The 27287-nt window shown below is 46.3% G+C and overlaps 1 protein-coding gene across 1 annotated transcript in view; it reads left to right on the forward strand.

The window, feature by feature from the left end:
- Positions 1-27287, forward strand: part of LOC141167149 (uncharacterized) — a 1037600-nt gene that overhangs the window by 660552 nt on the left and 349761 nt on the right. The window lies entirely within an intron of this gene.

Genomic DNA, 27287 nt, shown 5'->3' on the forward strand with positions numbered 1-27287 from the left:
GTGAGCCAGAACCATTGTGTATGAGCTTTCAGTCATAAAGGCAGACTGTACCGCTTCTGCCATACCGCTCCTGTCATACCGCTCCTGCCATACCGCTCCTGCCATACCGCTCCTGTCATACCGCTTCTGCCATACCGCTCCTGTCATACCGCTCCTGCCATAGTGCTCTTGCCATATCGCTCCTGCCATATCGCTCCTGCCATACTGCTCCTGTCATAGCGCTCCTGCCATACCACTGCTGCCATAGTGCTCCTGCCATACCGCTCCTACCATACCACTCCTGCTATACAGCTCCTGCCATACCGCTACTGCCATTGTGCTCCTGTCATAGTACTCCTGCCATACTGCTCCTGCCATACCGCTCCTGCGATTGTGCTTCTGCCATACTGCTCCTGCCATAGTGCTCCTGCCATATTACTCCTGCCATACCGATCCTGTCATACATACCGCTCCTGCCATACCACTCCTGCAATACTGCTCCTCATATATACCGCTCCTACCATACCGCTCCTGTCATACATAGTACTCCTGCCATACCGCCTCTGCCATACCACTTCTGCCATATCGCTCCTGCCATACCGCTCCTGTCATGCTTCCCCACCCAAGCATTTGGACTCAAGAAGTTCAGCTTTCGTTGGTCTTATACCCGTTGCAATTGGACTCTGTATTTTTAGTAATCAAGAGTGTGGGGAATTCTTCCAAAGGTCATGGGAATAAGTGAAGACACGGACACAAATAAATACGGCCATTCCTTGTTGGCCTAGCCTGGCATTATAATAAGAGGCCAGTTTGATCTTTCCTTTAGGGCTTTCTCACTTCTGTATCTGTCTCTGCCTTTACTGATAACTAGAGATGAGCGTTGTTCGACTAGAACTGTTCGCCAATCTCAAATTCGAGCTGTTTTGGGCGGTGTTCGAGTTGTTCGACGAACCCGAACGATTTGTAAAAAATTCGGCTGTTCGAGGTTATGTTCGATAACTGTTCGTGCACCAAAAGCGTGTCCTGCATGTCTGGCGCTATTTAGAGCACCAATCATGCAGGGATTGTCTGCCACTCACTGTAATGCCACAGCCATGGTGGTTGTGGCATTACAGTGATTGCCCAAATCGATGTGAACAGTGCCAACAGTGAAACATGAAAAGCCGGCAATTCAGCAGCGGCATACACCGGTACCCGACAATTTAGAACCGAAAGAATAGAGCTTCACACATAGATTAGATAGATATAAACATGTCAGCCACATATATACGAAGTACAGTGAAAGTGCTGCTTACTGTACTTGTCATTTAGCGTAAAGGATTTATTAAAAAAAATAATAGTGTTTTCATGCACCGTCTCTTTAAAAAAGCCGGCCGGCAATTCAGCATCTGTACCCGACAATTTAGAATAGAAGGAATAGAGCATCACACATAGATTAGATAGATAGAAACATGTCAGTCACATATATATGAAGTACAGTGACAGTGTTGCTTACTGTACTTGTCATTTAGTGTAAAGGATTTATTAAAAAAAATAATAGTGTTTTCATGCACCGTCTCTTTAAAAAAGCCGGCCGGCAATTCAGCATCTGTACCCGACAATTTAGAATAGAAGGAATAGAGCATCACACATAGATTAGATAGATAGAAACATGTCAGTCACATATATATGAAGTACAGTGACAGTGTTGCTTACTGTACTTGTCATTTAGTGTAAAGGATTTATTAAAAAAAATATTAGTGTTTTCATGCACCGTCTCTTTAAGAAAGCCGGCCGGCAATTCAGCGTCTGTACCCGACAATTTATAACAGACAGAATAGAGCTTCACACATAGATTAGATAGATAGAAACATGTCAGTCACATATATATGAAGTACAGTGATAGAGTTGGTTACTGTACTTGTCATTTAGTATTAAAATAAAGGATTTATTATTAAAAAAATTGGTGTGGGGTTCCCCTTAATTTTAGGCTCTAGCGGAGGTTAAGCAGACGGCTGGGGCAGATGTTTGAAGCCTGGGAAGGGGGTAATACCCACGGAGCTTCCCAGGCTACTAATATCAGCCCCCAGCTGAATACATAGCCTTTACTAGCTATTAAAATGGGGGACCCCCCCCAAAAAATGACGTGGGGTCCCCCCTAATTTAATAGCTAGCAAAAGCTAGGCAGACAGCTGGGGGCTGATATTAATAGCCCAGGAAGGGAGCCATGAATATTGGCCCCCTCCCAGGCTAGAAACACCAGCCGTCAGCCGCCCCAGAAATGGCGCATTCATAGGATGCGCCAATTCTGGCACTTAGCCTCGCTCTTCCACGCTGCCCTGGTGCGGTGGCAGGGGGTAATAGGGCTGGGGTTGATGTCAGCTTATAATGCCAGCTGACATCAAGCCCAGGTTAGTAATGGAGAGGCGTCTATAAGACACCCCCATTACTAACCCCATAATCAAAGTTACAAAAAAACACAAACACCCAGAATAAAGTCCTTTAATTGAAATAAAGACACAATTCTTTATTGTTCTAAATTAAACCATACTTACCGTCACGCCCATTCCAGCTGAAGCCAACGATCTCCTGTAATAAAAATAAAATAATAAAGCAACCTCATCCTTACCTTTCCATGGTTCCCACGACAGCTTCAGCTCTGCTACATTCACATGACAGGCTGGACCGCAGCAGAACGCCGCCATCCAGCCTGTCATCCCGCAGACACTGAGAAGAGCAGGCATGCTTGCGCTCCACATTGTCTCTCTGTGACGGCATAAAGATGAGCCGAGGTCATGTCCAATGAACTCAGCTCACCTCATGCACGTCACTGACAGCGTGGGAGAATTCTCCTGCACTCAGCACTTCAGCGTGAGAATTTTCCCACGCTGTCAGTGACGTGCATGAGGTGAGCCGAGTTCATTGGACATGACCTCGGCTCATCTTTATGCCGTCACAGCGAGACACTGAGGAGCGCAAGCATGCCTGCTCTTCTCAGTGTCTGCGGCATGACAGGCTGGATGGCAGCGTTCTGCTGCGGTCCAGCCTGTCATCTCGATGTAGCAGAGCTGAAGCTGTCGTGGGAACCATGGAAAGGTAAGGATGAGGTTGGTTTATTATTTTTCTTTTATTGCAGGAGATCGTTGGCTTCAGCTGGAATGGGCGTGATGGTAAGTATGGTTTAATTTAGAACAATAAAGAATTGTGTGTTTATTTCAATTAAAGGACTTTATTCTGGGTGTTGTGTTTTTTTTAAATACTTTACTAGAAATTCATGGCGGTCATGTCTAATACTGGCGTGACCCCATGAATTTTGGGCTTGGGGCCAGCTGATAATACCAAGCTGGCCCTAACCCCTTTATTACCCAGTGAGCCACCGCACCAGGGCCCTGGATGAGTTGGGTACAGCGCCATAAGATGGCGCTTCTATGAACGCGCCATTTTCCGGGGTGGCTGCGGACTGCAATTTGCAGCGGGTGGGGCCCAGAAAGCTTGGGCCTCCCTACGCTGCGGATTCCAGACCCCAGCTGCCTAGTTGTACCTGGCTGGACACAAAAATAGGGCGAAGCCCCACGTATTTTTTTTTTAATTATTTCATGAAATTCATGAAATAATTAAGAAAAAAAGGCCTTCCCTATATTGTTGTGTCCGGCCAGGTACAAATAGGCAGCTGGTGGTTGGGGGCAGCCCATTCCTGCCTGCTGTACCTGGCTGGACACAAATATAGTGTGAAGCCCCACTTCAATTTTTTTTAATTATTTCAGGAAATTCATGAAATAATTAAAAAAAAATTGAAGTTGGGCTTCGCACTATATTTGTGTCCAGCCAGGTACAGCAGGCAGGAACGGGCTGCTCCCAACCACCAGCTGCCTATTTGTACCTGGCCGGACACAACAATATAGGGAAGCCCTTTTTTTCTTAATTATTTCATGAAATAATTTAAAGAAAATTGACGTGGGGCTTCGCCCTGTTTTTGTGTCCAGCCAGGTACAACTAGGCAGCTGGGGGCTGGAATCCGCAGCGCAGGGAGGCCCAAGCTTTCTGGGCCACCCCCGCTGCAAATTGCAGTCCGCAGCCACCCCGGAAAATGGCGCGTTCATAGAAGCGCCATCTTCTGGCGCTGTACCCAACTCATCCAGGGCCCTGATGCGGTGGCTCACTGGGTAATAAAGGGGTTAGGGCCAGCTTGGCATTATCAGCTGGTCCTAAGCCCAAAATTCATGGGGTCACACCAATATTAGACATGACCACCATGAATTTCTAGTAAAGTATTTAAAAAAAACACAACACCCAGAAAAAAGTCCTTTAATTGAAATAAACACACAATTCTTTATTGTTCTAAATTAAACTATACTTACCATCACGCCCATTCCAGCTGAAGCCAACGATCTCCTGAAATAAAAGAAAAATAATAAAGCAACATCATCCTTACCTTTCCATGGTTCCCATGACAGCTTCAGCTCTGCTACATCGAGATGACAGGCTGGACCGCAGCAGAACGCTGCCATCCAGCCTGTCATCCCGCAGACACTGAGAAGAGCAGGCTTGCTTGCGCTCCACAGTGTCTATCTGTGAGGGCATCCAGATGAGCCGAGTTAATGTCCAATGAACTCGGCTCACCTCATGCACGTCACTGACAGCGTGGGAAAATTCTCCTGCACTCAGCCCTTCAGCGTGGGAGAATTCTCACACTGAAGCGCTGAGTGCAGGAGAATTCTCCCACGCTGTCAGTGACGTGCAGGAGGTGAGCTGAGTTCATTGGACATGAGCTCACCTTATGCACATCACTGACAGCGTGGGAAAATTCTCCTGCACTCAGCACTTCAGCGTGGGAGAATTCTCACGCTGAAGCGCTGAGTGCAGGAGAATTCTCCCACGCTGTCAGTGACGTGCAGGAGGTGAGCTGAGTTCATTGGACATGAGCTCACCTTATGCACGTCACTGACAGCGTGGGAGAATTCTCCTGCACTCAGCGCTTCAGCATGAGAATTTTCCCACGCTGTCAGTGACGTGCATGAGGTGAGCCGAGTTCATTGGACATGAACTTGGCTCATCTTTCTGCCGTCACAGCCAGACACTGCAGAGCACAAGCAAGCCTGCGCTTCTCAGTGTCTGCGGGATGACAGGCTGGATGGCAGCTTTCTGCTGCGGTCCAGCCTGTCATCTCGATGTAGCAGAGCTGAAGCTGTCGTGGGAACCATGGAAAGGTAAGGATGATGTTGCTTTATTATTTTTCTTTTATTGCAGGAGATCGTTGGCTTCAGCTGGAATGGGCGTGACGGTAAGTATGGTTTAATTTAGAACAATAAAGGATTGTGTCTTTATTTCAATTAAAGGACTTTATTCTGGGTGTTTGTGTTTTCTTTTAACTTTGACTATGGGGTTAGTAATGGGGGTGTCTTATAGACGCCTCTCCATTACTAACCTGGGCTTGATGTCAGCAGGCATTATAAGCTGACATCAACCCCAGCCCTATTACCCCACTGCCACCGCTACAGGGCAGCGTGGAAGAGCGAGGCTAAGTGCCAGAATTGGCGCATCCTATGAATGCGCCATTTCTGGGGCGGCTGACGGCTGGTGTTTCTAGCCTGGGAGGGGGCCAATATTCATGGCTCCCTTCCTGGGCTATTAATATCAGCCCCCAGCTGTCTGCCTAGCCTTTGCTAGCTATTAAATTAGGGGGGACCCCACGTCATTTTTTGGGGGGGGTCCCCCATTTTAATAGCTAGTAAAGGCTATGTATTCAGCTGGGGGCTCATATTAGTAGCCTGGGAAGCTCCGTGGGTATTACCCCCTTCCCAGGCTTCAAACATCTGCCCCAGCTGTCTGCTTAACCTCCGCTAGAGACTAAAATTAAGGGGAACCCCACGCCAATTTTTTTTAATAATAAATCCTTTATTTTAATACTAAATGACAAGTACAGTAGCCAACACTATCACTGTACTTCATATATATGTGACTGACATGTTTCTATCTATCTAATCTATGTGTGAAGCTCTATTCTGTCTGTTATAAATTGTCGGGTACAGATGCTGAATTGCCGGCCGGCTTTTTTAAAGAGACGGTGCATGAAAACACTATTATATTTTTTAATAAATCCTTTACACTAAATGACAAGTACAGTAAGCAACACTGTCACTGTACTTCATATATATGTGACTGACATGTTTCTATCTATCTAATCTATGTGTGAGGCTCTATTCCTTCTTGTCTAAATTGTCGGGTACCGGTGTATGCCGCTGCTGAATTGCCGGCCGGCTTTTTTAAAGAAAGCGTCTTCTGAGCAGTTTGTCAGCTTTTGGACACCTTTGAAGGTGTTTTCTATGTGTTTCTATGTGTTTTTGTTTGCCTGCCATTGGTTTTAACGGTGTTCGACGGTGTTCTAAGGTGTTCGACGAACAGTTCGACGAACAGTTCCTCGAACATCCCGGTGTTCGACGAACCGAACCGAACCCGAACACTACGGGGGTGGCTCAACACTACTGATAACTAGTGTTGAGCCACCCCCGTAGTGTTCGAGTTCGGTTCGGTTCGTCGAACACCCGTGTGTTCGCCGAACTGTTCGTCGAACTGTTCGTCGAACACCTTCGAACACCGTTAAAACCAATGGCAGGCAAACAAAAACACATAGAAACACATAGAAAACACCTTCAAAGGTGTCCAAAAGCTGACAAACTGCTCAGAAGACATAACTAACACATGGAAAAGTGACAAGTACATATAGTCATGCGAAAATAAAAGAGGTGGAGGAGTAAAAGGAGGGGGAGACACAGATATAGGCATGTCATGCCCTTCTAAAATCCAAAAAGTGAGAAGCCGACACGGCCAGTCCGCTCCTGCCCGTGCCACCTCCGTGTCGCCGGGTTTGTGCCAGAGCCGCGGTGAACCCTGACGGCCAGCCCCCCTCTCCCAATACTGGTGCCTGTCCGCTGGTGGGTCGAGCGAGCCCCCCTGTGGTGGAGGCAGCTCTAAGCTTTTTAATTTAAATTGTCTCTCTAATTTGAATGAATACACTTTAAATCCATTTACAAGGATCTATTGGAGGGCAAGTCTCATGCCAGCAGCCGCGGTAATTCCAGCTCCAGTAGCGTCCACTAAAGCTGCTGCAGTTAAAAAGCTTTTATAAGGATCAAGCTCGGCTGTCCACCGCAAGGCATCCTACTGCCAGTCCCAGCCCCTATGCCTTGGGGTGCCTCCTGATGCTCTTCACTAAGTATCCCATGGTCCCGAAGCATTTCCTTTGAAAAAATTAAGTGTCTAAACTACAGGTGGTGCAGCTTGCTTAACAGCCGGGATAATCCGCTCACTAGCAGACACTGCTACTAGGCACAAAGTATTTCCTGGGCTAGATGCAGTTAAAAATTTGTAATTAGATACTCTCGTTGGATGCTGAGAAAGCATTCCATAGAGTCTCCTGGCACGCCATATATGATTCTCTTAAAAAGCTTGGGGTAGGGGTCTAGGGGAACCTTTTATAGCCAAAATCACGGCCCTGTATCGCAATACGTCACCTAGGCTGAAGATAAATGGAACTGTAGCACCCTGAGGACTCGGTTGCTACAGACGTATTGCACCTCACCCAGAGGTGTGATATCTCACTCTCAGGTAAGGATGGAGTGTGGATCAGGACCCGACACCTGCATGCATTACACCACATTGCCGTGGGGCAGGGCGACCAATATGCCCCTGAGATGGGCACGACAGTCCCTGTCCCTGGCTGGAGTGGGGGGAGGGAACACTGAGGAAGGGGAACCCTGTAGTGCAGGAGCAGGGAGGAAGCAGTTCCTGGGTGCATTGAGAAGGGAGTATAAAAGGTGGGCACCATCTTAGTTCAGTGCAGAGAAGTCTGAGCAGAAGTGGCAGGGAGCAGCGCCTCTGCATGAGCTCTGCTCCGGAGGTGGGCCTAGTAACAGAGGCCCAGGCCTGGAAGAGGGAGAAGGAAGGAAGAGGAGCGGAGAAGGCTCCAGGAACGAGGAATGAAGGGATCCCAGGGGTGCGGACGGGCGAGTCGCCACCGCACGCCCGAATCCACCTGCGTGGAGGGGTCAGGCCAAAGGGGGAGACCGGTCCCCGAACTAGTGGAGGCAGGAAACCACCCTCAGCTAGAAACCGGAGGCTCTGACATTTTATGTGGCGCAGCCCCTCGCTACACCCGCTAGGAAGGCACCACATAGGGTCAGGGAAACTGGCGCCAAGTTTACCAAGAGGAGGCCCGAGGCAGCCGGACAGAAGTGTTGGTAAGAAAGGCCAGACAAAGGACACACAAAGGGGGTCCTGTGAAGTGCTCCAAAGTTATCTGGGAGTTGTCTGAGCCCCTCACCTGGTGAGCACAGTACGACGTGGGCAGCCGTTACCTGCAGACGTGGTCTGGATAATAAGAACTGTGAGTAAAGGCCCTGAACTGCATCACTGACTCCGTGTCGTTACTGCTGCTGCCCTGCACCATCACCCCCATCCTCCGCATACACTGCCCTGAGGCTATACTCCTCCCGTGGGGAGTTATGCTACGCTCTGCTGCACCCACAACACCAGCCTCAGTGGTCTGCCCTGTAGCGGCGGTTCACTCTGACCGCAATCCACGGGTGGCGTAGTCGGACATTTAAACATGAAAACCACATAAATAGTTCCGCCACTGGTTTGACCGCCCTGAGCCACGGAACTGGGTCGCCGCCACGAAGACTACAACCACCAGCATCCACCAAAAAGGGTCCGGCTCCGGGTGTCCCAAGGCCCAGGGGGTGCGTCAGAACATTTTCATCACCTTTCACAATCACCAATGGGACAAGGCAGTGATGTCCTCTGTCCCCTCTCTTATACATCCTAGTGACGGAGCACCTGCTCTCATCAATTCGCCATAACCCCAATATTAGGTGGATTGAGGTGGGAGGCACCGAGTACAAGTGCTCTCTATTTGCTGATGATGTCCTAGTATATATCACTCAATCACATATATCCATCCATGCTGTTATGGCTGAAATAGATCACTTTGTTACATGGTAAAATTTTAAAATCAATGCAGCGAAGTCTGAGGCCCTCGATGTCTCCCTCCCCAAATCCATATAGGATTCCATCCAGTCCAACTTTCCCTTTGCCTGGCCCTCACAGGGTATCAAATACTTAGGAATTCCTATTCATAGAGACCTCTCCCATCTATGTTATCTTAATTTTGGGCCCTTTATTGAACAACTCCATACAGACCACGGTTGGCAAGTTAGAACTGTAAGATTCACTACGTGAACCACTGGTGTTTTGTGGAAAAGCACATGTACACTGCGTTCCAAATTATTATACAAAAAGTGTTTAGGAGTGATAAGGGAAGAATTTGTTTGTTTGTCAGTTAAACTCATTGATGGTGATGTGTGTCAGGGCTCTTTATATCACTGTAAGCAATTGCAGACACCTGTGCTAATTAGTTTGGCAGGTGTGTCCAATGAAAGGCAAGACTACTTAAGAAGGCTCTCTCACATTATTAAGCAGCCTACATTTTCTGCCAAAATGGGAAAGAAAAAGGATGTGTCGGCTGCTGAGAAGCAACAAATTGTGGAGTGTTTAGGTCAAGGCATGACTACAATCAACATTGTGCGATGATCAGGATGAAGTGTCTTGGCAATCAAGAAGTATGTAGCTGATTCACAGTACACACGTGTGCGTGCTGATAAGGGCAAATTGAGGACTCTTTCCTACAGGCAATTACGTCAGGTTGAAAGAGCAGCGGCAAAAAAGCCTTGTCATAGCAGCAGACAAGTTTTTGAAGCTGCTTGTGCCTCCAACGTCCCCCGAACAACAAGATGCAGGGTCCTTCAGAGGTTTGCAGCTGTGCATGCGCCATCCTGTCGACCTCCTCTATCCACTTCACACAAGCAGAAACGGCTCCAGTGGGCCAAACATTACATGAAGACTGATTTCAAAACTGTTTTGTTCACGGATGAGTGCCGTGCAGCGCTCGATGGTCCAGATGGATGGAGTGGAGGATGGCTGGTTGATGGACACCCCACGCAAACACGGCTACAGCGCCAACAAGGAGGAGGTGGAGTAATGTTTTGGGCTGGAATCATGGGGAGAGAGATTGTCCGCCCCTTTAGGATCCCTGAAGGCGCTAAAGATGAACTCCATAATGTATGTGGATTTTCTCAAACAGCACTTCCTGCCATGGTTCAAGAAGAAGAACCGTGTATTTCACAGCAAGATCATTTTTCTGCATGATAATGCACCATCTCATGCTGCACATAAAACATCTGCATCTCTGGCTGATATGGGCATAAAAGGGGACAAACTTATGGTGTGACCCCCATGCTCCCCTGACCTCTACCCCATTCAGAACCTTTGGAGCATCATTAAAAGGAGTGTCTATGATGGCGGGAGGCAGTTCACATCTAAGCAACAGCTCTGGGAGGGTATTCTGTCCTCATGCAAAACAATTGAAGCAGAAACCATCCAAAACCTGACAAATTCAATGGACGAGAGAGTTCAGAAGCTCCTTTCGAACAAGGGGTCCTATGTGAAAATGTAACATCACCTAGAATAAAGTTTTGAGTTGAAAACTGTTTGATTTCAGTTTCTAACAACCTGCTAATGCTTATAATTTCAAAAATGACCATTTTTTTGGTCTTTATTAAAATGAAAAGGTTGATCGAAAAGTTTGGGGGATCTAAGAGTGTGGCAACCCAGTAGTCATGATTACTTCGAATTCTGACAATATGAGGGTCATGCTGCAGGTAGTGCAGCAAGAAGGCACTTATGTGCCTTGCGCATCTCGGAGCCCCAAAATTATTTTCCGGGCTAGATGCAGCTAAAAATTATTTTTAATTTTAAATCTGGTGAAGCTTTAGTATAGATGGCCTAATAGGATCAGTGCTGCACACTGCTACAAAGCCCAAATTATTTTCCAGTCAAGATACAGATAAACATGATTAGTAATTTGAAAGCTTAAAACGGTTGGTAGGGTGATTTTAACCAATCATCAAGCTTTTACTCTCCCCAGGATGACACAGGGGTAGAAAAGTCGTTTCGGATCCATGATTTGTTCATCTTTATGAACGTGAGTCTGTCTACATTATCAGTGGAGAGCCGCGTGCGCTTATCTGTCAGCACACCACCAGCAGCGCTGAACACACGTTCAGACAGAACGCTGGCTGCGGGGCATGACAAGATCTCCAAGGCGTAAGTGGCTAGCTCCGGCCATTTATCCAGATTGGAAGCCCAAAAAGAGCAAGGGTCCAGTGACACAGTCGTGGCTTCAATGTTTACTTGGAGATACTCCTGTACCATCGTCTCTAGGCGTTGACTATGTGTCAGACTTCTTGTCTCCTGTGGCCTTGCAAAGGATGGGCTAAAAAAGTGGTGAAATGATTCCGCAAAATTGATGTTACCAGCAGATACTGTGGTTCTGTTACGGTTTGAGTGCTGAACACTTGACGGTCCCACGGTTGGCAAGTTGGAACTGTGAGATTCACTACGTGCACCACTGGTATTTTGTGGAAAAGCACATGTAAGATTCTGCAACAGTCTCTGCTGATACTCCTGCATGCGTGCATCCCTTTCTATGGCAGGAATAATTTCTGCAAATTTACTTTTGTACCGGGGATCTAACAGTGTGGCAACCCAGTAGTCAGGATTATTTCTAATTCTCACAATTCGAGGGTCATGTTGCAGGTAGTGCAGCAAGAAGGCACTCATGTGTGTTGCGCATCCAGGAGCACCAAGTCCCTGTTGTGTTGGTGGCGAGGTAACAATCATGCTTCCTTCCTCTGTCCTCTCCCCCAACCTCGCACAACAGAAATGTGATCAAGGTCTCCCTCATCTGATGAGTCTTCCATCAGTTCGTCCTCCACTTCTTCCTGGGCTCCTGCACCTTCCTCACTAGTTTGGCTGCTACCATTCGCCCTGGTAAAACCATCTCCCCCACCCTCACATGCCTGCCGCCTTGGTGCTGCCGACCGTCTGGACCTTGCAGATGTTAGCCCTTCCGCATACAACTCCTCCTCCTCTACTTCCTCCACCTCCTCTTGTGCCACCACCTGACTCTGAATTCTGTTTAACATGTGCTCCAGCATGTAAATCACCGGAATAGTCATGCTGATAATGGCATCGTCAGCACTAAACATCTTCGTCGCCATTTCAAAACTGTGCAGAAGGGTGCATAGGTCCCTGATCTGAGACCACTCTTCCAGCGTGATTTGCCCCACCTCTGAATCTCGTTGGCCCAGGCTATACGTCAGAACGTATTGCACCAGGGCTTGTCGGTGCTGCCACAGTCGCTGCAACATGTGCAGAGTTGAATTCCACCGGGTAGGCACATCGCATTTTAGCCGGTGAAGTGGCAGGCCCAACGACTTCTGTAGAGATGTAAGTCGCTGAGCTGCGGGATGCGAACGGCGGAAGTGAGCACACAGCGACCGTGCCCTCTGCAGAAGGCCATCTAGTCTGGGATAGTGGGCTAAAAATTGCTGGACAACCAGGTTCAACACGTGAGCCATACAAGGCACGTGTGTGACATTGCCCCGGCGAAGGGCCGCACCCAGGTTTGCAGCATTGTCGCACACGGCCTTCCCTGGTTTCAGGTCCAGTGGAGACAACCATTCATGAAATTGGTTCTCCAGAGCTGACCACAACTCCTCAGCTGTGTGACTCACATTTCCCAGACATTTCAATGTAAAAACCGCCTGATGACGTTGAGCCCTACTGCCAGCATAGTAAGGAGGTGTGCAGGATCCCTTCTGCGCAGTTAGAAAGCTTGTGGCATGACCAGACAGGCTTTGGGTGCAGGTGGAAGACCGAGAGGAGGTTGAGGAGGCAGAAGCAGTGGAGGAACTTTGACATAAAGAGGATTGACGCACAACTCGTGGGGACGGCAAGACTTGGACAGCAGCCCCTTGTCCTGCTGTCACCATAGTTACCCAGTGCCCAGTCAGCGACATGTAACGCCCCTGTCCATGCCTACTCGTCCAAGTGTCTGTGGTGAAATGCACCCTGTCACACACAGAGTTTCTCAAAGAAGCGGTGATGTTGTGTGCGACATGCTGGTGGAGCGCAGGCACACCTTTCTTTGAGAAGTAGTGCCGACTGGGCATCTGGTACTGGGGCACTGCGACGGACATAAGGTCTCGAAAATCCTCTGTGTCCACCAGGCGGAAAGGCAGCATTTCTGTAGCCAAGAGCTTGCAGATGGTGAAATTCAACCTCTTAGCTTTCTCATGGCTAGGAGGAAATGGTCTTTTACTTGTCCACATCTGAGGGACCGAGGGCTGGCTATTGTGCTTAGACGGGGTTGATAAGGGTGTCCCCGGCAAACTGCCGGTCTGTGAGGAAGATGCAGGCGGACATGTTAGGTTGCCTTGATCCAAAGGTGGTGCTATCGATGTCGGACAGCGCTCAACACCAGCTGGTGTTACCACCTCCAAAGAAAATGATGACCTGCCAATCACGCTGGCTGTTGCGGGTAAAGAGGTGGCAGGTCTGCGCCCCAAAACAGGTGTGACTGCTGTCCCCCCAGTCACAGAGGATGAAGAGGCCGCGGATGCACAAGATATGGCAGACGGTGATTGGCCCGGCCGGCTAGGCAGCATTGTAGCACACTGAGCTTCCCACTGCAACTTATGCTTCATGTCCATGTGCCGGTTCATGCATGAAGTACTCAAACTATGTATTTTTTTGCCTCTACTTAGCTTTTGCTGACAAATGTTACAGATAACACGAGTTGGGTCATCTTTATCGATCTGAAAAAATGCCCAGGCTATGCAAGGCTTAGCACCCATGCGACCTGAAGAGCCACCACGACTTGTGGTGAGAGGCAGAGTTGTGTTTGAGGATGCAGTTGTTGACGTGCTTCCAGTACTACGTCTCTGTCCAGGAAGGCGCAACCTGACCTCGTCGTCACTAGCATCTTCCTCCACCTCCTCTGCTGACCTCATCTCTTGGCTGACTGTGGGTTGACAGTAAGTGGGATCTCCGACCTCATCATCATCACCCTGTGCGTTATCACACCCGTCGTCCTCAGAGCCAACCTGTTCCTGCCCTGACAAAAAACTAAAGTTGTCACTCCAATCAGGTATTTGAGTCTTATCATCGTCTTCCTCATTGTCTCCACCAACAGGAGTTACAGTTTGGGAATGAGGGTCTACATTATGGTCAGAACCTTCTGCGTCTGGTCCTGGATCCGACTCATAAAGATTCTGGGCATCAGTGCAGATCATTTCCTCGTCTGGATTCACAGAAGCGCTGGAGTCGACCTCTGATTCCCAGGCTATAGTATGAGTAAACAGCTCTGCAGACTCAACCATCTGTTCTACCTCATACTCAGACGGGCAGCTGGAGATTTGGGAGCTGTGAGGAAGCAAGTGCGATTTGGGTGACACCTTTGAGGACTGGAGTATTTGTGATGTTGAAGTTGATGTGGAGGAGAGCCCACTTAAAGGAGCACTTGATATCCGTTGAAGCACCTGCTGTTTTTGTGCCTCATCTGGAATTTGTAGCGATTGGCGTGGCCGTAAGAAAGGGATCTTATCACATTGTCCGCTAAAAGAAGTAGACATTTTAGTTTGGCTGGAAGATGGTCTTTCTTCTGCAGATGTTACTGTTGCTTTAACACCTACCCCACGGACACAACCTTTTTTCCCCTTCCCAACACGCCTATTCCCCTTTCCACCAGCAGCAGGCCTTTTTCCACTCATTTTGGTGGTTAACTAATTCACAACTCTGGAGTTGTTTGCACAAAAAAACAATGGATGGTAACCGAGCAGAGCTGAGTGGCCAAGCTGTGGTATTAGGCCAAAACTATTGGCTGGGTTAGATGCAGAAAAAAATTATTTTGAATTTGCAACCTGATGGAGGTCAGTATAGATGGACTAATACAAATAGTCCCACACACTGCTAGAAGCCCAAATATTTTTTCAGAGGTACTGTAGATGCAGATAAAAATTATTTTTAATTTGCAACCTGATGGAGGTCAGTATAGATGGACTAATAGACCAAGTCCCACACACCGCTAGAAGCCCAACTATTTTTTCAGAGCTAGATGCAGAAAAAAATTATTTTTAATTTGCAACCTGCTGGAGGTCAGTATAGAAGGACTAATAGAACAAGTCCCACACACTGCTAGAAGCCCAAATATTTTTTCAGAGCTAAATGAAGAAAAAAATTATTTTTAATTTGCAACCTGATGGAGGTCAGTATAGATTGACTAATAGACCAAGTCCCACACACTGCTAGAAGCCCAAATATTTTTTCAGAGCTAGATGCAGAAAAAAATTATTTTTAATTTGCAACCTGATGGAGGTCAGTATAGATGGACTAATACAGGGTTCCCCAACTCCAGTCCTCAAGGCCCACCAACAGGTCATGTTTTCAGGATTTCCTTAGTATTGCACAGGTGATGGAATTATTGCCTGTGCAGGTGATGCAATTATCACCTGTGTAATACTAAGGAAATCCTGAAAACATGACCTGTTGGTGGGCCTTGAGGACTGGAGTTGGGGAACCCTGGACTAATAGACCAAGTCCCACACACTGCTAGAAGCCCAAATATTTTTTCAGAGCTAGATGCAGAAAAAAATTATTTTTAATTTGCAACCTGATGGAGGTCAGTATAGATGGACTAATAGACCAAGTCCCACACACCGCTAGAAGCCCAAATATTTTTTCAGAGCTAGATGCAGAAAAAAATGATTTTTAATTTGCAACCTGATGGAGGTCAGTATAGATGGACTAATAGACCAAGTCCCACACACTGCTAGAAGCCCAACTATTTTTTCAGAGCTAGATGCAGAAAAAAAATATTTTTAATTTGCAACCTGATGGAGGTCAGTATAGATGGACTAATAGACCAAGTCCCACACACCGCTAGAAGCCCAAATATTTTTTCAGAGCTAGATGCAGAAAAAAATTATATTCAGTTTGCAACCTGATGGAGGTCAGTATAGATGGACTAATAGAATGATGCTATGCCCAAAAGATTTTACTTCACTAGGTGCAGTAAAAAAATTGGTATTCTATACACAGGTGGTATATCTTGCAACACAGATAGGCTACTCCACTGACTAACACACTCTGCAATAGGCCAAAAAGGATTAGCTTTGCTAGATTCAGCCAAATGCTGTGAAAAAAACTTGCACAGCACTGGCACAGACCTGCCTGGCAAAAACTGATAGGAACTCATGTAACCTAGTCCTGAAAAGGACTCCAATTACAATTAGTCTTTACTCCCACAACCTATCTATTTAAGAGCACAGACCTGCCTGATAAAAGTCGTAGGAAATGCTGTAACCTAGTCCTTAAAAGGACTGCAATCACAACTATTCCCTACTCCCAAGCTATCTGTATATTTGTGCGAAAATTGGCTTGAAATTAACAAGGTATAGCGCACACAGCAACAGCGGTGCCGTCTAACACGCAGCTGCAGCAGTGAGAAAATGGTGGCGACGGGGAAAATGGCTTGGTCTTATAGGGCAAGGACATGTGACATACACTTCCAATGACACATGCCCTTGCTTGTGTGAAAAAAAGCACTTCGCTCCGTGTGTGCGCTGCTGATAGGCTGACAGATTGCACCTCCCCACTGTAAATGCGGGAAAGAGAAAAAAAAATGGAGATCTTCATTGTTCCTGCAGAGATCCATCCCCTGCCCCTCCCCCCACCCCGCTGTACACTCAAACTGCGTATTAACATTAATTTTCATCATTACTGAGAAAAAATCCAGTTATGATTTTGGTGCACGAACAGTTATCGAACATAACCGCGAACAGACGAATTTTTCTCAAATTGTTCGTGTTCGCCGAACGGCTCGAACACCGCCCAAAACAGCTCGAATTTGAGATTGGCGAACAGTTCGAGTAGAACAACGCTCATCTCTACTGATAACCACTGCTGCTTCATGTTGTCTTAGTCATGTTGTCCCACTGCAAAGTTTTCACGTGTCAAGTGGGCTTCCACTATGTTAACCAAAGTCTGTGAAAAAAGTGCAGTGGTGGAATGAAAAACTGAAATAATTGGGAGGCATATAGAGATGTGGAACATTTGGGAGCAGTATGTCTGTGTAGCGGTGCCTGGGGAGGTAGCCGTGGGCGAGTGTCATGAGTCCGACACTCCAGCACACTGCCAGCACACACACATACAGAACTCTTGTTTTTTCTGTAATGTTGCTAATGTTTAAGCCGGTCCTGTTCCACTCCTCATCAGGTCCATCAGGTCCATTAGACTTCAAGACAAGGACACCAGGCACGTTCATAAAAACAAGCGACTCTTTACTTGGCAACACACTTAGGTCCACAAAGCAGCAGTCAGTACACTTTGAAACTCCTGTCTCATACAGAGGTACGTTCTTATCAGTTTTGGGCGACGGCACTTTACATGTGGACGGTAAACAAGCAGAGCAAATGAGATAAACCTCCATCTTCTCAGTGCAGGAACACATGGGTCAATATGTTACACTGTGAATCCAGCACTCACCGCAGTCTGATCCATTAACGAGGGCCTCTCTTAGAGCCTCTTACCTCTACCATGTCCTCAGCTGGGCAAGACCCTTATCTACAGGGTCTCCCACACCTGCCCAACACTGGACTCAGTTGTTTCTTTAATTCTCCCACAAATAAGTTTCGCCCACTTGCCTGTTGAACTGGATCCCAGTCATCTCTACAATTCCTTAATGGTCCTTGCTGTTCCTGAATAGTTCTTTTCCTATCTAGATCTCTGCACACTCTCCTCTCTTATATCACTTTCTGTAACAGTGACACAGTCACCTTTTCCTGCAGGCTATCTCCTTCCTATGGGCTAGTCCCAACATTAACTCTGTTTTCCCCAGCAGTATGTTGCTGGACAGACTTAAACTTTCACCTACATTCTAACACACAACTTGCATTTCTTTCCTACATTAACACTATATTACATCTTACATATTACTGTATATACCACAGTAGCATTGATTTCTTCAGGGGGAAAATGGAAGCATGGTCCACCTCCTCACATCTGGGCAGCACGATGGCTCAGTGATTAGCACTAGTGATGAGCGAACGTGCTCACCACTGCTCGGTACTCGCCCGAGCATCACTGTGCTCGACAAGCTTGGCGCTCTGCGAGTATTTCCGGGTTGCTCGGGCGGGAGCTCGGGTCCCCTCCCTGCATGTTTGGCGCTCTTTAGAGAGCCAATGAACATGCAGGGATTGTCTGCCACTCACTAATGTCGCAGCCATGTTGGTTGTGGCATTACAGTGATTGGCTGGCCGCACAGCGTCATCAGGTGTATATGAGACCGGGCGCCTCCATGCTCGTCACAGTCTTTCCGGAATCAGGCAGAGTAGGGAGAGGTGCTGCTGAGTCAGGGAGAGATTTGCTTGTTTATAGTTAGTATAAGTATTCCACAACATATATATATATATCCATCTGTACTAACAGTCCTTCTGAGGACTAATCCAGCTACATATAATGAGTGCTAGGCAGGCAGGCAGTGTGTGTGCCAGACTGCAGTGTATAATACAGCACAAGAGGGTCCTGTCTGCTGCTGCTGTAATAATTACAGATATTTCTAGACATAGCCCCAGATATCAGGGGCCAGGGAATTTTTTTTTATCTTAATCCTGGCTATTTGCTTAAAAAGCAATCCAGAGTGCACCATTTTTCTGCTCCATTTGATTGTTCTCACTGCAGAATAAAACCAGATCTGCTCCATATTTCAGCGATAAAAATCCAGAAATTTGAACTGAACGTGGAAAATATTGGCCTCCTTTTCCATTCTGTTGCAGTGTGTCGGTGAAGCTATTCATACTAGGTCTCCGTGTAGAATAATATTAGTAAATTACAGGCCTACAATTTAAAGCAGTGGTTCTCTGTCAGACATATCACCTAAAAGAGTGTTCAAAAATCATACATTTCTTCCATTTTCATTCCGTTGCAGTGTGTCGGTGAAGCTATTCACATTAGGTCTCCGTGTAGAATAATATTAGTTAATTACAGACCTACAATTTAAAGCAGTGGTTCTCTGTCAGACATATCACCTAAAAGAGTGTTCAAAAATCATACATTTCTTCCATTTTCATTCCGTTGCAGTGTGTCGGTGAAGCTATTCACATTAGGTCTCCGTGTAGAATAATATTAGTTAATTACAGACCTACAATTTAAAGCAGTGGTTCTCTGTCAGACATATCACCTAAAAGAGTGTTCAAAAATCATACATTTCTTCCATTTTCATTCCGTTGCAGTGTGTCGGTGAAGCTATTCACATTAGGTCTCCGTGTAGAATAATATTAGTAAATTATTTGGTGCATGCAGAGGCCGAGAACGTGGCCGTGGGCAAGCTAACATTGTGCCACAACAAACACCCACATCTTGTTGCTCGACCTTCCTGTCCCAATTACTAGGGGACCGCAGAACACCACTATTGAACACAGACCAGTGTGAAAAGATTATTGGTTGGAGAGCACATAATGCTTCCAGTCACTTTGCCACCACCACCTCCACCCTGTCTTCCACATGGTCAAGTCTCAGTAGCCGTGAGTCTGGACCGCATATTTCTCACCCTGATCTTCCTTCCTCCCACCATCGTGAGTGCCCAGAGACAACTGATCCCACACTTGGACACTCAGAAGAGCTGTTCACTTTTCCATTAGTAAATTTGGGCCTCTTGCCAGGCCAGCTTCAAGCGAGTCAAGAGGAGAACGCGCGTAGCGATGCCCAAATGTTGGAGCAGCCATGGTCACATGAAGGCGACGGTGGGAAAGTGCAATTACTGTCGCAAGAGGTAGATGATGATGACGAGACACAATTGCCAGAAAGTCAGGAGGAGGACCAGGGTGCGGAAGTGGAAGACGAGGTGGTAGATGATATAGTACCAGATCCAACCTGGCAGTGGGACATACAGCCAGCACACCAACACGACGGAGGTTGCAAGAACAACTGTTAGGTTTTCCCGAGTCTGGTTATTGTTTAAAGACTCTGCAGATAACCCCAAAAAGGCCATTTGCACCACCTGCCAGGCCAGCATCAGCTGGGGTAGCAAAACTAGCAGCCTGACCTGCACCAGCATGCTCAGGTACATGACAGCACAGCACCCGACTCAGTGGGCCAAACCCCAGAATCCAGCAACAGTGTCTGCGGGTGACACCACTGCTTCTTCCGCTTTTGTGCGTGCATGCCAATCCCCTGTCCATGGCGCATGACAAGATGCTTCCCACCCTGCACCTGTTGCTGCACACTTTGAAGCAGCATTATCAGCAAGCACGTCCACGTCCTTGTCCAGCGCAGCGTTCAGTTGTCCCTACCCCAGTCCTGTGAAAGCAAGCACAAATACGCAGCCAACGTCCCACAGGCCACATTACTAAATTCACACATTTCGCGAATGCTTGCGCTCAAAATGTTGCCTTTTTGACTTGTGGAGATGGAAGCTTTCCGCAACCTGATGGCAGCATCCTTCCCTCGGTACTCGGCCCCCAGCCGCCACTATTTCTCCCGGTGTGCCGTCCCCGCATTACACAAGCACGTTGTAACATCCGTGGCGGCGTGCTTGCATGGCTTACCACCTCCCACCATGCAAGACCGCAATCTTACCTTTCAGTCCAGGCTGCACACTTTGCTTCAGCACCTGCTGTGTGCATGTCTCTTGTCTGATTGCTTGGGGCGGCAGCGCTGGCACTTCCTGATTCTTATAGCTGCAGTGTGTGCACTCCTAATGCGTCCCCAGCCTATTGCTGTGAGTGACTGGATACTTAAACCCCCTCCACCCAGTAGAAGGTGCCTGAGCAACACTTACTATCAGTGTGCTCCTTGCCTCTGAGTTGCCAGGCCTTGTTCTGCATCTTGTCTGTTTCTGCCACCCTGGGGGCTGCATATCCAGGCCTGTTACCTGTATCTGTGACTTCTACACTGTGTTCCAAATTATTATGCAAATAATATTTTCTCACATTTTCCCAAATTACCTATATGAATTGCAGTCATTGTAATTTTCCAGTCAAATAACTATTAGAGTACAATTGAAAGGTTTTTGTACAAACTGCCTATGATAACAGTATATTTAAAAAAAAAAATAAAAACTCAAACTGCACTCAAAATGCATGTTCCAAATTATTATGCACAGCAGAGTTTTCAACCTTTTCATTTTAATAAAGAACAAAAAAATGGTCATTTTTGAAATTATAAGCATTAGCAGGTTATTACAAACTGAAATCAAACAGTTTTCAACTCAAAACTTTATTCTAGATGATGTTACATTTGCACATAGGACCCCTTGTTCGAAAGGAGCTTCTGAACTCTCTCGTCCATTGAATTTGTCAGGTTTTGGATGGTTTCTGCTTTAATTGTTTTGCATGAGGACAGAATACCCTCCCAGAGCTGTTGCTTAGATGTGAACTGCCTCCCACCATCATAGACACTCCTTTTGATGATGCTCCAGAGGTTCTCAATGGGGTTGAGGTCAGGGGAGCATGGGTGCCACACCATAAGTTTGTCCCCTTTTATGCCCATAGCAGCCAGAGATGCAGATGTGTTATGTGCAGCATGAGACGCCCCTCCAGGCACTCCTCAGTTCATGGTCCAGTGGGATCACTAATCACGCTCACGCCAGTCAGTCTGGGCGTGTGCGTAACACATGTGTCCCACAATATTAGACGTGCCCACAACAACGCAGTTACTGGGAAAGTCCACCTAACCACGGACACATGGAAAAGTGCTTGTGGGCAAGGATGGGTACATCTCGCTGACGGCACACTGGGTTAACATAATGGAAGCCGGGACCCAGTCGGACCTTGGGACAGAACACGTCCTCCCGACACCAAGGATTGCGGGTCCTGGGTCAATCAGAGTTGCCCCCACATTATACAGCTCCTGTACCTCCTCTTCCTCCTCTTCAGCATCCATCTCTGAAATGACCACATCAGTCGCAAGCTGGAAGTACTGCAGCACTGCCTCGGCCAAGCAGCAACAGGCTCTGCTGAAGCTAATATGCTTAGGTGACAAACCACACAATGCTGAAGAGTTGTGGACAGCTCTGAAAGAGCAGGCAGATCTCTAGCTGACCCTACAGCAAGGCATGGTCATGTGCGACAATGGCCGGAACCTAGTGGCGGCTCTGCGGCAAGGCGAGCTCACACATGTACGATGCCTGGCCCATGTGCTTAACCTCGTGGTTCAGCGGTTTCTCAAAACCTACCCAGATCTTCTGGATCTGCTTGTCAAAGTACCCCACGTGTGTGCCCATTTTAGAAAATCAGCTACAGCTTCCACCGCCTTTGCCGTATCTTAGCAGCGTTTGCAGTTTCCAGCTCACCGACTGATCTGCGATGTCCCCATGCATTGGAATTCTACATTGCAGATGTTGGCAAGATGGTGACCAGAAATGACGCCATAATTAGCATCACTATCCCTCTTCTCTGTTTTTTTAAACACTCTCTGTTCACAATTAAAGAGGATGCATTACAGGCGGAGCACAATTAGATGGAGCAAGGAACCATACAGGGTGATTCCACACAGCCCAGCCTCATCTCATCCTAACGTGGATTAGGTGACAATGCGGAAGAGGAGGAGGAAGAACAGGAGTTATTTTCCTGTGCTAAAGACGGTACCACCTGCAAAACTGTCATACCACCTGTTCAGCGTGGATGGCCTGAGGACAGGGAGGAGGAGGAAGAGGAGGAGGATGAGGAGGAGAGCATGATCAGTCATCCTCTTGGTAAGGACATGAAAGTCTTGCCTCTTTGCAGTCTGGCGCACATGGCTGAGTTTATGTTACGCTGCCTTTCGCGTGACCATCGCGTTAAAATTTTGGGTGACAGTCATTATTGGTTGATGACACTTCTAGACTCACGCTACAAGGAGAACTTTCTGTGTCTTATTCCCATGCAGGACAGGCCTAATTAAATTGGGCAGTATGAGAAGGCTCTTGTTGAGGAATTATTAAAAAAAATTCCATCTGAAAACGCTGGTGGCAGAGGTCACAGTTCGTTGGACAACCAAGGAGTACAGGTGAGAGAGACACAAATGCAATCCAGCAGAGGCAGGGGAACACTGTCAAAGTTCTAGGACAGTTTTCTCAGACCCGCCCATCGCACAAGCACTGATGATTTGGGTACTTCCCCAAGGAGGGAAAAGCTTTGGAAGATGGTGAGAAAGTACCTTGCCGACTGTACCAACGTCCTGCGTGATTCCGCTGTGGCTTATAATTATTGGGTATCCAAGCTGGACACGTGGCATGAACTGGCTCACTATGTCTTGGAGGTCCTGGCCTGTCCTGCCGCTAGTGTTCTGTCAGAGCGGGTTTTTAGCGCTGCTGGTGGAATTATAACCCATAGGCGCATCTGCCTGTCAACTTAAAATGCTGACATGCTCTTATAAAAATAAACAAGGTCTGAATTGGGTCAGACTTCTCAACACCACCGAATGATAGCAGCGTAACAAACTCAAATACAGTGTCTTTTTTTTGGGAGGTCTAACTCTATTCCCATGCACCTCTGTCTTCATACCCAGACATGGGTATACGCTTCCTCATTTTGTCTATTTTCTCTTGTCCTCCTAATTCGCATCCTCATCCTCCACAACCATATCACCACCATATGTACCATATCAACATATCTACGTCTACGTTTCAGGAGGCCCTCTGACCTCTACGTCTCTTGCAAGGGGAATTGGAGTTCATCCAAATTTTTGACAGCCTTTTCTTCACTGCATAGGCAAACACTATGGGAGACACACTTCCTAATAATGGGAACATTGTTTTCAGGAGGCCCTCTGACCTCTACGTCTCTTGCAAGGGGCATTGGAGTTCCTCCAAATTTTTGGCAGCTATTGCTTCACTGCATAGGCAAACACTTTGGGAGACCCACTTCCTAATAATGGGAACATTGTTTTTAGGAGGCTCTCTGACCTCTACGTCTCTTGCAAGGGGCATTGGAGTTGCTCCAAATTTTTGGCAGCTGTTGCTTCATTGCATAGGCAAACACTATGGGAGACCCACTTCCTAATAATGGGAACATTGTTTTTAGGAGTCTCTCTGACCTCTACGTCTCTTGCAAAGGGCATTGGAGTGCCTCCAAATTTTTGACAGCCATTGCAGTTACTGCATAGGCAAACAGTATGGAAGACCCTCTCTTTTCTAATGGGAATATGTTGTTACTGAGGCCCACCTCTATGTGTCTTTAAATTGTTATTGGGGTTTTTCCTAAATTTTATCAGCCGTTGGACTCACTGCATAGTCTATAACTAAATAACAGACCTTCTCCTTTCTAATGGGAACATGTCATACTCGGTACTATGGCCATGCTCTATGTGTCTTTAAATTGTTAGTGGCGCTTTTCCTAAATGTTGGCAGCCGTTGCCTCACTGCAGACCCTACAATTGTATAGCAGACCCTCTCCTTTCTAATGGGAACATGTCATTACTGTGGCCCAGCTCTATGTGTCTTTAAATTGTTAATGGTGTTTTTCCCAAATTTTAGCAGCCCTTGCAGTCACAGCATGGGCATTACCACTATAGGAGACCCTCTCCTTTATAATGGGAACATTTTTTTTACTGAGACCCTCCTCTATGTCTCTTCAAAAGGGTATTAAGTTGCGTCAAAATTTTTGGCAGCCCTTGAAGTCACTGCATACGCAATAACAGTATAGGAGACCCACTCAATAATAATGGGAATAACAAAGCATAGCCGGCTGATGGCTCTCTAACAATAGCGAGGGCCGACTGCTGGCCCTTTAAGAATAGTAAGGGTCGCTTTATGGCCCTATAAAAATAGGCTGTGTGACTGTCAGAGTCCCTCCATCATAAATGAAACAGGATGTGTCTGATGATGTGTCACACACCACATGGCCAGATAAGGTTGTAAAATGTTAAAATGACATTTCCCGGTGTATGCATTTGTCTTGGTTGAAAGCAATGCAAAAGTGCAAAAACGCATCAAAATCGCTACGTGTGAACATAGCCCAAGGTGTGGAGGAGAATTTTTGTTTTTGTATATTTATTTTGCCTTATATACAAGTCATTACGCTGGAAAGGATGTTCCTTAATATATTTCTCAGGAAAATCTATTTTTGTTTAGTTTTTTTATGTTTTATTGTGCTTTCAGGAGTCTTCCCCATGCTGTTCCCATGTCTTTGAGCACTGTTCCCATCGATTTGGGTAATTTTTTAGTCCCTCTGCAGACCGCCGGAAAAATGCTAGGGGTTTCCCATAGACTTATATTCGGCTCGTTACTCAGACCGAGCAATCGAGCATTCCAATTTGCTCGACCTGAGCATTTTGCTCATCACTATTTAGCACTTCATCTGCAAGGAATTTGTATGTTCTCCCCATGTTTGCACGAGTTTCTTCCAGGTACTCCAGATTCTTTCAATACTCCAAATACATCCTGATAGGGAATGTAGATTATGAGCCTCAGTGGGGAAAATAGAAAAAAAGGAGTGCAAGAGACTCCCTCATGCCAAAGTTAAAGACTCTCTGCTTGGTCTCAGGAGGTGGTCGACATCCGCATAACAATAGGACTTAGTGAAGGTTGAGTCCGACCACATGATAAAACGTGCATAAATAATCCAAAGTGCAAAAAAAGAAAGTGCTAGTTGCATGTTGCTGAAACCAAACTTATACTTTATTTTCTTGAACTCTGGATTTTTTATGCATTTTTTTTTTATAAATGAGTTTTACTCCGATGCCGGACTCAAAAATTCCCTACGCTACAGTGATGATGTCGTCTGTGAAATGCTGTGAAAACGAATGGCGCTATAGAAGTGAGTAAAATAAATACATAATAAAATGACAATACTGAAAGTTTAAAGTCAAATCTTCAGCAACCTAAGCTTAATATTTTCATTCCATAAAACATTGAAAATTGTGATTTACATGTACAGTATATATATATATAGATAGATATATTGGCCCCAATTCATTATTTGCATTTTTCTTGCTGTCACTTTCCTTTTCTGTCTTGTGCTATTCTATGCTATTTTTTTTGCGCCAAATTCTGTGCAAAGTAAAAAAAAATGGTCTTTTTTCCTGCCTTGAATTGGATTTTTTTGCAATAAAAAAATCACAAGTTTTGCAAAACACTGCAAAAATTGTGGCAAAATTCTGGCAAAGCTGGAGTGAAACTGCTACTTTAGTCAATCCTCAGTGTAAGCACATAAGAATACATTATATATTTTCTAACCCACAGCATTCAAAGCAATTCTGGCACAGTGTAACAGATCTACTGCCATATGACAACCTCTTCATTCAGCTGCATTAGGATCGGTGCCAAGGTACCACTCTAAGTGATGTCATGTCTTGAGATTTTAATCAGTATTTCACTGAACACAAGAGCAGTTTCCATACTTTTGACAAAACTGAGTTTCATTGAACATTTTTTAACCCATAAAATGAAGGCAAGATTAATAATAAAACTTTCTATACAAAATCTTCGATTTTACTCAAATTAGTTGATGCTAAATGAGTACACCCCACATCAAAAACTACTAAGTCTAGTATTTTGACCTCCATGATTTTTAATGACCACACCAAGTCTTCTAGGCCTGGAATGATCAAGTTAGTGACATATTACAACATCTGTCTTTTTGCATTTTTCAAGAATGACCTGAGCCTGGATGCTCAGTGATGACAACTTGTCTCTTCACAATTCCCCATAGGTGTTCAATTGGGCTCAGATCAGGAGACATTTGGCCACTAAATCACTTTCACCCTGTTCTTCTTCAGAAATGCAACAGATGTGTTTTGGATCATTGTCAGGTTGGAATAGTGCACGTCTACCAAGGGCACAGAGTGATGGCAGCATCTTTTCTTCCAGTATAGAGCAGAACCTCTGTGAATTCATGATACCATTAATGACATGTACTGTAGTTCCTTGACACCAGAAGCACTAATGCAGCCCCACATAAGGACGCTGCCACCACCATGTGTCACTGTAGGCACCATGCATTTAGAAAAAGTTCACGTCTACCAAGGGCACAGAGTGATGGCAGCATCTTCTCTCTCACTATAGAGCAGTACATCTGTGAATTCATGATACCAATCATGTAGCCCTTGACACCCTCATGCACCCCAAAAAAGGACACTGCCACCACCATGTGTCACTGTAAGTACCATGCATTTAGAAAAAGTGCATGTCTACCAAGAGCACAGAGTGATGGCAGCATCTTCTCCCTCACTATAGAGCAGTACATCTGTGAATTCATGATACCATTCATGGAGCCCTTGACACCCTCATGCACCCTAAATAAGGACACTGCCACCACCATGTTTCACTCTTAGCATTATGCATTTAAAAAAATTAATTTAGAAAATTAAATGTTGAATCCAGTGAAACATGCTGGTATCAGGGAGCTACATTTCACTGATGGTATCATGTCTATTTCGAGACCTGCTTGCACATA

Source organism: Phyllobates terribilis, unplaced genomic scaffold, assembly GCF_046119375.1.
Source record: "Phyllobates terribilis strain yellow unplaced genomic scaffold, ASM4611937v1 Scaffold_11__3_contigs__length_659146591, whole genome shotgun sequence".
NCBI lineage: Eukaryota > Metazoa > Chordata > Amphibia > Anura > Dendrobatidae > Phyllobates > Phyllobates terribilis.